Raw genomic sequence first — 10,459 nt, 5'->3', positions numbered from 1 at the left:
ATCGTAGTCTGTCTGCACTTTAATACAGTCAGCAACTATTGTTTAGGGGATTACACATACGAAGGATGTATTTACATGTTGATCAATAGGCATTACGACATAATTATGGGAGAAGAACTAGAATTTTGTAGTTTACAAACAGAGGACAAGTAATGGAAAAAACGTCAAAAACTTGCAACTAACCGGAGCTGTAACGAAAGAATGAGACAAACAGGTTGATGACAGTACTCTGTGACATCAAGGAGAAATTACAACTTAACTTACACTACTTGCTTTTTCAAAACTGGATTCTCTCGTTAGACTGACACAGAGAGGTTAAGATTAAAAACAATGTCCATTTTGATAAAAGTTGTGCTAATTATAGTATGTAGGTTTGCATTAACGAGTGGCCACGGCTTTTTAGTAGTTGTGATACAGTTTGTTTTAAAGTTTGAGAGGGAGGGTTTGACAGAGTTTGAGAGAGTTTGAGAGAGAGAGAGAGAGAGAGAGAGAGAGAGAGAGAGAGAAGAGAGAGAGAGAGAGAGAGAGAGAGAGAGAGAGAGAGAGAGAGAGAGAGAGAGCGTGCGCGTGCATGCTGAACTTTGTCCCATACGATAATGGCTCATTTAACATTACCACTTACGTTGATCCTCCTGGCTCTCGTCAGGGATTTGTAGCTGATACGGAGCAGCTGAGTACTTGGCCAAAAAACCTGTATAACCTCCGCTCCAGTTTGTCCCCCTTGAAATTCTATGTGCACGTGTGAAGTAGCCGATATAAAATATCCAGGTTTATCATATCCGCAGGACTGTACTGGATCGTTGGCCTCGGACACTCGTACAAAATCACTGCTACAGGTGGTATCCGAGTCACCGACATTGAAATCCAGGAATTCAAAGTGAATGACGTCACCCTCCGCCACCTGGATATTCCAACTACATTTTGACTCAGGTGGGTATGGAAATGGATAGCTAAGGGAATTTATGTATCCACACTCTGAATGGAGGTGTGTGTCGTTTCCACACTCTGACAGCATACAGCCTGAAATGATGAAACGTATATGGATGAAGACTCTATGATAGAAGCAGTGAATGCAGTCAAAATGTTGAGGAACAGTCGACATCACGGCCTTTCGTGATTTAGTTTACAGTTCTTGTACAGGGTCGATAACTCTGACCAAACCAACAGTAAACTTCGAATGGACAACATACATGTTAACATACTGAGAAATGTCTAAAATTTAGTAAGGGCAAATTAAATGTTTGGACTATGTCAAAGCTAACGTAAACAAGTTGGGCATTTTTCTTGATTCAGATGTAAGCATCTACTAGGAAAAGCGCTAAATTGAGCATACATACTGTCATCAACATAGAAAATGTTTTAAGCCGTTAAATTGCAAAAGAAATGCACTGAGCATAGACATTCATAATTATGCCATCTTGAACAAATCATAACTAGCGCTCTCGATAATCTAGCAAATATTGTAGGTCGCTGCGAATCACCTTTCCCTCCTTGTCAGAATGTCAATGTTTGCATGGAGACATAGACACACTGACATCCACACATTTGACAGTCACAATTTGCAACGCCCGCCACTATCGTACAAGAAAAGGGAACACGAGAAGAACGGCTAGTGTATAAATGGGCTAGTGCCCATGAAGATCACTTACTGTCCCTACATGCTGCATCTGGTACTACAGGACATTATTTTCTTCAACTAGTAGGAGTAGCTTCAGTGTTTGGGAGTTGGCATTAAACGTACCCTCCCGTTTTGCATTTGTTTCACTCGCTGGTAAAAAGTAGCCATTGAGGTAGTCAGCCAAAAGATTTAGTGTCCTTAAGAACACTGACTCGTTTATACTATCTGCTGACGTAAAGAAAAGATTTCTTACCTGTCGTGTAGTAGGTTGCATTGAACCCTCTTCCATCACCCGCTCTATCCGTTGAAAACACAACAGTCAACTCGTTGGAGGTAGATGAAAGAAGTGGTATCTGAGATCCACAAAATTGACCAAGCCGTTGATCATCGTTCACTTCTGAGCCGTTGTACAGGGCTAGGTAACTGACACAGCGTATCTGGTCGCCGTACTGCTGTCCGGGCACGTCAAAGGAGTGAAAGTTCAAGTGGATATATCGACTGACTGGTGCAACAATGGTCCACACGCAGTAACTCTCGGGGTAGTATTGCTCATCTCCCGTCAGGAAGTTGGTACTGAATATGGATCCAGTGGCGTCCGTTAGAATACTAGGAGATCCACAGCCCGAACATTCTTTCGTGTCGCAATCTGAAGAAAACGTATCAAAGGCTCTTTTCGATGCAACTTTATCAACAAAATTCAAGCTTACATTTTCGGACGTTGCGAGTGATATGTTTTCTCCGTTTTATCTTTTATTTGCACGGAACAATGGAGTGTATTTCTTATGAACTAACGATATATTTTGTCTACCGTACTATTCTTTTGGCTTTCATGCTTTGTTTATGGTAAGCTTAGGTAAAAAAAGAAGTATGAGCTTTTAGAATATTATTAAAGCTGTGACTCTCAATTATATTGTTCAATGCTGCTCACTATATCTATGCATTTTAAGATATTGATAATTTACATAAATGTACTTAAATGAAATAGGGTTACTGCAACTGGCATGTACACAAAAAGTTTGACCTTTTCAGTTAGAATTTCACCAAAAATGTTCATCGACTATACATTGGAGTCAATGATAAAATTGTGAATAATTTTTTTCCAATGAAAAACTTGGCATACTTGTGCATTACAGACGTCCAATAATTATCATAATTGTACTTGATTAGAATATGATGATCAAAGGTGCATATTATGTGTACAAGAAATCTGATTATGGAATTTAACTGAAAATGTTCATCCACTATATATGAGAGTCTCTGAGGAAAGTATGAATAATTTTTTTACAATACAAAAATAGGTAAACCTGTGTATTTATGTACTCTCGATTATTGATATTAATGTACTTGATTAGATTAGGGTAGTAACAAATTGATGTGTTCGCCAGAAATTGGATGTTTGGAATTATACCAAAATGTAGATTCACTGTACATAAATATGAATATTTTTTTCCAATACAAAACCATCATAATCTGTGTATGTATAGACATTTGATGATTCATTTTAAATACCCAGTTAGCCTAGGATGGTTAAAGATATGTGTGCAAATTGGATTTGGAGTTTCACCGAAATATTGATTCATTATACATTGGAGTCTATGAGAAAACTAAGAATAAATTTTATACAATGCTAAACTTAATTAATTTGTGCTTTTATAGGTGTTTGATAATTGATAAAAATGTAGTTGATTCAAATAGGCTATTTAAAAGTTCCGATGTGGACAACAATTACGATATTGGAATTTCACCTAAAAATATTATTAAACTTTTCATGGTACTAGTAGTCTCGGTACAGGTAACTGTTAAATAATTTTCCTAACAAAACTTACTATATCTCTAATAAGTAAGTAGTAGGAATTATTCATTGCCCTCAGTGCAGTGAGCTTGATTTACAAAAAGACAAGCTTCAGAGTTGTCAAGTCAAAATGTTCATGTGACAGATAATTATACTTTTGTTCAGATTTACAGTTGAATAACTTCAGAGAATGAAATCATGAAACGAATCCTTTTTATCTCGCAGAATATTTCTGAATACTGAAACTGCTTTTTGACGGGACGGATACTTATTAATTGATTAAGTGACCCTCCCTCTGAGCTGTATGAAAAATACATGACCCCCCCCCTTTGCAGTGTTCAAATTTTAGGTGACCCCTGGATTTTGCCGGCCCACCCTCTAATAACTGCACGCTCCCTAAGATGTATAACTTTCTCTGTATTCCCATTAACAGTACATTGCGACGGGGGTAATTGGTAATGTGTAATCGTTGACGAGTTCCCACATAGCAGATTTTTGATATGTTGTTAAACTTACATGGTTTGAGCTTAACTTGTACGGGCAGTCGAACCACGCCTTCAACACCACGAACTGTAAATCTGTCACCGACGGCTAGTTCTTCATATGTCGTCGCGTCCATGATATTGTTCATCGAACACTGGGTACAGTTCGTGTAACAGCCATCCTTCGTGCCCAAGAGGTAGAATGAAGATTCAGAATACAAGCCTGTAGGGAATATTTAGCCAAATATTCTGTCGTTATAGCCTCGATAACCCAATGCGTGTTTGGCTTATACTACTTTTATTCGAAATGCTGGTACACCACGCCACACAATAGAAATTAATTATCAGGAGACTATTTTTGCAAAAAATTGTACATCCGAAATTTGTGGGTGAAATCGACCCAAGGCTATGATTCTTTTAAGAACAATCATTACATCTTTACGGGCGATATTAAAAATAGAAAATGTGTAATTCTTTTCTTGAACTTCAGCTTCTTTTCATTTCCAAAGGAGTGAATTTATCGCAACCGAAATGATTGTATCAGCTTCGTTGCCCTTGCAATATTTATCCTTTGTGTGTACGCTGTCTTGGATTCGATTCTCGGTCCATTTGATGATGATTGAGGATCGACATCAAAGTAAAGTGACAAAATAATAGGTTGAAAAATAGAAAAATTATAGGATTGTTGGAAATTATTGCTATGTTGAGAAATTTACAATCTGAGGGAGTAAATATTGATGCTCTTAAAAACAGGGATGCACTAGTTATTAAGGTAGGTAGTATGCCCCTCGAAAGTGGAAGACTTTGCTGGTTCGTAAGAAAGTATAAATAATCACTCGCCGCTTTTGTACTTTGCCCCCAAAACCCGAGAAAAAATGTTTTCCCTCTGGCCAAAAGACATTTTCATGAAGTACAATGAACCTTACCTATAAAGTCTCCAGGTTGAAATGTAAGCATATCCTCCTGCGGAACGTCAATGACTATTTCACCAGATGTTGTATTTTCTAGAGTGATATCATTTTGTCCAATACGGGTAAACTCATCACTGCTTTCCCGACGGTAAATTCCTGGATGTACGGTGACTGATGTTCCATCTTTCAATGGAATATTCAAACGCCATTGCCTGATCTTTCCACCGCACGGTAATTTCAATGTTTTATCGATGATAACTAGGGGACCATGCCGTTCTATGAAATAACCGTGGCCAGTATGAGTGCGTCCAATCGAGTCCGGGCATTGCAAAATATCTAGTATCAAAGAACAATATGAATGATTTAACTTTACTTTTAGCAATGCATGCTCCTTGAAGGCAAATTCAATTAACCCTTTGAGCGCCAGTCAATTTTTATCGCTGTCATAGAATATACCGAGTCAATGTTTTTCGGACTTTTTGCCATAATTTCGACAAACAATTTTGCCATGAAAAAGTGTGAATTTGGTCTAAATTGTCTAAAAATATACTGAAAAATTGACAACAATTAGTAAAATGTTGCGCTAAAATTTGGTTGAAAGATTGTAACACTCAGAGGGTTAAGGCTGATGGGAATGCATACTGTGTCCCATGATGCGATTTCTACTCTTGACACACTACCAAATTGATATATGGCGGGACAACCTTCATTTTGCGTAATCTACTAGGGAGATAATGCCGGACTCAACTCTGACCATCATGCAAGCATTTTCCCAAATATCACTGCGAAGTGCCGTGACTCTCGGTACATCATCAGAAGAAAAATGATTGCTTAAAGAGTTTCAACCAGGTCAGATGTTATCGTCTGCATACAGTGTAATACCAGATATGAAATGAAAATGCTCATGTGTTTCAGTACACTAGTACATTGTAGTTGTCTGTAAATTGAAACTGTTGCCAAAAGTTTGCAACTTCATTGAAATAGTGTTATGATTAACATTATGAATGAACAATATTTACCACAGATTGATTTCAAAGGTCATTACGTATATATATAGCTGAAACAAAAACGCTATATTCTTTGACTGCTGTTATTGTATAACCACTTTATATAGCAAATGTGATTATCTTTCGTCAAGTCCTTCCCTCAAGATTGATATGCCACATTGTGAAAGCACATTAGCTTTGCAAATCATGAAAAAGATGACTAGAAAATGCAAAATGTCTTTAACTGGTTCAATATGATTGTCTCATCAGTATAAATAGCAAGATTCATAAACTTACGTAGTCCTTCCAGTCTTATGTCCCTGATTTGGAAAGTTAGCTTAATATGCAAATAAGTAACTAGCTGGTGTAAAAATACTAACACAAGTTTCATGAATACTATTAGTATCTCTGATGTACAAAGCAGGTTTCATCAATTTGATAGTATGTTCAGTATATTTCTTAATTGGGAAAGTTCGGTGAATATGCAAATTGCTAATAGCTGAAGTAATTATGCTTAATTACTTTCAATAATGTTATATCATAGTATCTGTAATGTAAATAGCAAGTTTCGTACACTTTGTACCTAATTAGAAAAACTTGTCAAATATAGAAATTAGTAATTACCTGTAGATAAAATGCTAAAGATTTCGCTAATGTTATATTATAGGATTTCCGAATTACATACAAAGTTGTGTAAACTTTGATCCAGTTAATTAAGATGCCTAACTGGGAAAGTTCGTAAAATACGCAAATTAGTAATAAGCTGATCTCAAAATGCTAAACAACTTTCATTATTGTTATATCATAATATCTTCATTGTACATTGCTAGTTTAGATCTTCAATAATGTGTTCTAGTATATGTAATGAGAATATCAAGTTTCGTACATGTTTTATATAAGACAATTAGCGAGTTAGGACAATTTTCAAACATGCAACAACCTGTAGTTAAAATGCTTAATGGCTTTCAATAATGTTATATCATAGTATCTTCGATGTACATAGCAAGTTTTGCGAACTTGATATCCCTAATAAAGAAAATTCATTAAATATGCAAATTGGTAAGTAACTTATGCTGATATAGCCTAATTTGATCAACATTTGTGACAATTCTCATCAAATTTGTGCACCGTTGTCAATGTGTATTCGTATTTTCTACAATCATTAATTATACAAACAAGAATATAAATGTAAGCCACGCCCTCCAAAAACTAGTCAGTTCCTGCCATTTGCAAACTGACTATATATACCAGATTTGGTTCTTATTTTATAAGCCGCTCTTGGGATACGGCGCCAACAGACAGACAGATGGACAGACTCAGCCGACATTACCTCAGCCGTGTGAACATGTGAGCTAAACATCTTTTCTTTCCCGTCGGACAACATAAAATGAGAATGATTCAATGGCACCAACACTGCAAAGTGGCGCCAACTTTGTAGCCTAAAAGTCATAAATCATTTGTAATAATCTTCCTTTCTATTATGACAACCTTGTGCGAGAGAAAACAATCCTTTTATGGGCAAGGTGCATCGCTACGAGAAGAATACGAGTCTGAGAATTTTGTGTACGTTGCGTCGCCTCATGTATGACCTTAAAGATATATAAAAGTTGCCGTACCATATAGAAATACTGTAGTTTGTTATTGCTATCTTGCACCAGATAAATAGTTGCATTAACACATGAGTACTTCTGACTAATCAAATTAACAGAGAACACGTTCAAAACGTTACAGTATGCAATTTGCAAATCGAATGTGTGTGTTTTTTAAATTTCCTAATAATTTTTATCTAAACGTATTTACAAGCAGAGAGTGGCATTCTTATTGGGGACAGGACAATTGTCTTTCTTGAAACCCCCAAAAAATCAAATAATAAGCAAATGAAAATTTAGAAGGCCATGAACAAAAGTAACTTTTATACAGCGACATTCTCCCTGTCCCCGTGTTTCTCTGAGTTAATTTCAAGAGGTCTCAGCAACAAATACGGTCCTAATATCACTTTTTAGAATGGAAGACGGACAGATCTTCAGAAAACATATGCGATGAAAAACAGGAAAGAAAGTCTTTACCTCTTGGTAATATTACTAGTTGGAACAAATTCTGCAGGTATAACATATCCTTGGTCACTTGGGCATGTAAAGAAGAACCACTGGTGTAAAGAATCTGAAATGTAATATTAAGTGGTTGAAATTGTAAAATCACAGTGTGAATTAATTCGTGTGCGGCATAGTTTGAAATTACAACGCAATTTGATCGTCGGATATCTCTGAACATGCATACGGAATTCAAATACCGGTCAGAAAAACTCATGTTGAATAAAACAATATTTAAGGGTGAAGATCGTCAGCTGCGCATGTCCTAATTTGCTATTATTTTACGCGCAAGTTTTTAACCGTTTTACATCTAGTTTCGGAGGATCTACTAGAGCGACATTGCTAGAAAGATTCGACTATGACCTTAAAGGTATGTATCTTATAGGCATGGGGTATGTATATAAATTCAAATCTTCAGAATCGAACCATTTAATAGTTGTTATACGATATTTAGTTAGCAAACTCACCTCTGGTGGCTCAGTAATATCTCCACATACGTTAGCAAGTTTGTCATGTGTATCATGTTTCGTATCATATATCTCTAAGTAATCAACGGCACAGCGTGGTTGGTCACAGTCACCTACGACGTTGTTATATTGAACAATAATGTCTAGAACTTTGCCTGTAATTAAACATTCAAACATACAAATAAACATCAAATTAATTCAGAACGAAATAGAAGAGAGAGATGATTATTTCATGACAGGAACGCTGTAAATGTATTACTGGCCTGGAAATAACTCAATTTTCGCTAATACTGCATATAAAATCTGCATACTCAATAGTAAAAAAGTTAACGATACCGTTGGTAGATGCTATTGTCTTAATAGCAAAATCGATGAAATATCCCAGATATCAAAGCAGTGGTATTATATATATATATATATATATATATATATATATATATATATATATATATATATATATATATATATATATATATATATATATATATATATATATATATATACATTGTGTGTGTGTGTATCTCTATATGATGTTAGTATGTATGTGTATGTATGTAGCAAGGTAGGTGCATAGGTAGGTAAGTAGGAAGGTAGATAGGTATAGGTAGATATGTATGTATGTATGTATGTATGTATGTATGTATGTATGTATGTATGTATGTATTATTATGTATGTATGTATGTGTGTATGTAGTGTGTGTGTATGTGTGTGTGTATGTATGTATGTATGTATGTATGTATGTATGTATGTATGTATGTATGTATGTATGTATGTATGTATGTATGTATGTATGTATGTATGTATGTATGTATGTATGTATGTATGTCTAGTTTTTTAGTGTAAAAATCCACAGACTAAACCTTTCTGATACGCCTTAGCAGTAACTGTCCGATTTCATCGGATGATGTTGAGGAGGTCTATAATTGATGTGCGAATGAAATGCATCGTTAAGCTCACTTCATATATGATATCGTGATACATACCCTTTGCAACGTTAACATCCCATTCACAGCGAAAAGTACCCGACGGTTTAAATGTTATCAAACCGATGTCCAAATGATTGAGACCCAAAATTTCATTGAAGCCACACTTTGACGAATATACTGGTAATAATAGGAGAAATGGATATTATTGTTTAAAGCCAGCCCTCTGTTTGCTTACTAAAAATATGTCACCCAATATTCGGTGAGATGTTTTTTCAATTTTCGTTATTAAGCTGTGATGTCCATACAAGTGTCATCATTTCAATCTTTGTTGGTGGAGTTGGTCGATTGAATTCAGGTGCTGAGAACGTTCATGTAAGAGGCGGCCATATTTGATTTGCAACTCGAAATTATTTACTTGTCAAAATCTAAATTGTGTATTCATCGCAAATGTTAAAAATGTTCTGTGGTAACACTTACGTCGGAACTTTTACATAAGCTGCAATTCATGTCAAACCGTCTTGTTGAAAATAAATGCAAAAAAGGTACAGCGAATTGGCCTTTTATGTAATGGTGATAGGCCTGAGTGATAGACAATCGTGTAGCTATTTCTAGAGATGTATAATAGTTTCTACATATATCACTGACTGCAGATGATTCCCGCTAATGTAAGTACCATATACATCCAGGAAAAGACATGTCGAAGGTCATTATGACGAACTAGTTGGTATGGACACCTCAAATGTTATTGTCTGTCGAATACCATATTACACAGTGAAAGCGATAGGGTAGATCGTTAATATCTTTGGTGGAAACATTTTTCCTTTTTTGAGGTATATATACCAAAGCATAGACTCTCAAGTGACTGATAAAGGAACTACTCAGGGTTCAAAAACGAAAGCGTCAAAAAAATCACAGTGTCTCAGACATAACCGTCTTGGCTAATTTCTAATACCAAAAATCCGAAACACAACACAGTGCACAGCATGAATTTACTACACTTAAATAGTCACTAAACAATTACACAATCAGACCAATGCCATGAAACGTTAAACCACATGACTCCAAACCTAATTTTATAGCCGATGTGTGCAGCTGCGTTCACTTATTTTACTTGCAATGTGTCATGCTTTCTGTTTTTCGTTCGCTAAACTGCTAGGCCAAAAAATAAAGTGTGCTGTTCCGATAA

General features: G+C 35.8%; 1 protein-coding gene across 1 annotated transcript in view; it reads right to left on the bottom strand.

The window, feature by feature from the left end:
- Positions 1-10,459, bottom strand: part of LOC139130895 (uncharacterized) — a 140,908-nt gene that overhangs the window by 61,376 nt on the left and 69,073 nt on the right. The window lies entirely within an intron of this gene.

The sequence above is a fragment of the Ptychodera flava genome, chromosome 1 (genome assembly GCF_041260155.1).
Source record: "Ptychodera flava strain L36383 chromosome 1, AS_Pfla_20210202, whole genome shotgun sequence".
NCBI lineage: Eukaryota > Metazoa > Hemichordata > Enteropneusta > Ptychoderidae > Ptychodera > Ptychodera flava.
This window is presented reverse-complemented; position numbering and strand designations above follow the sequence as displayed.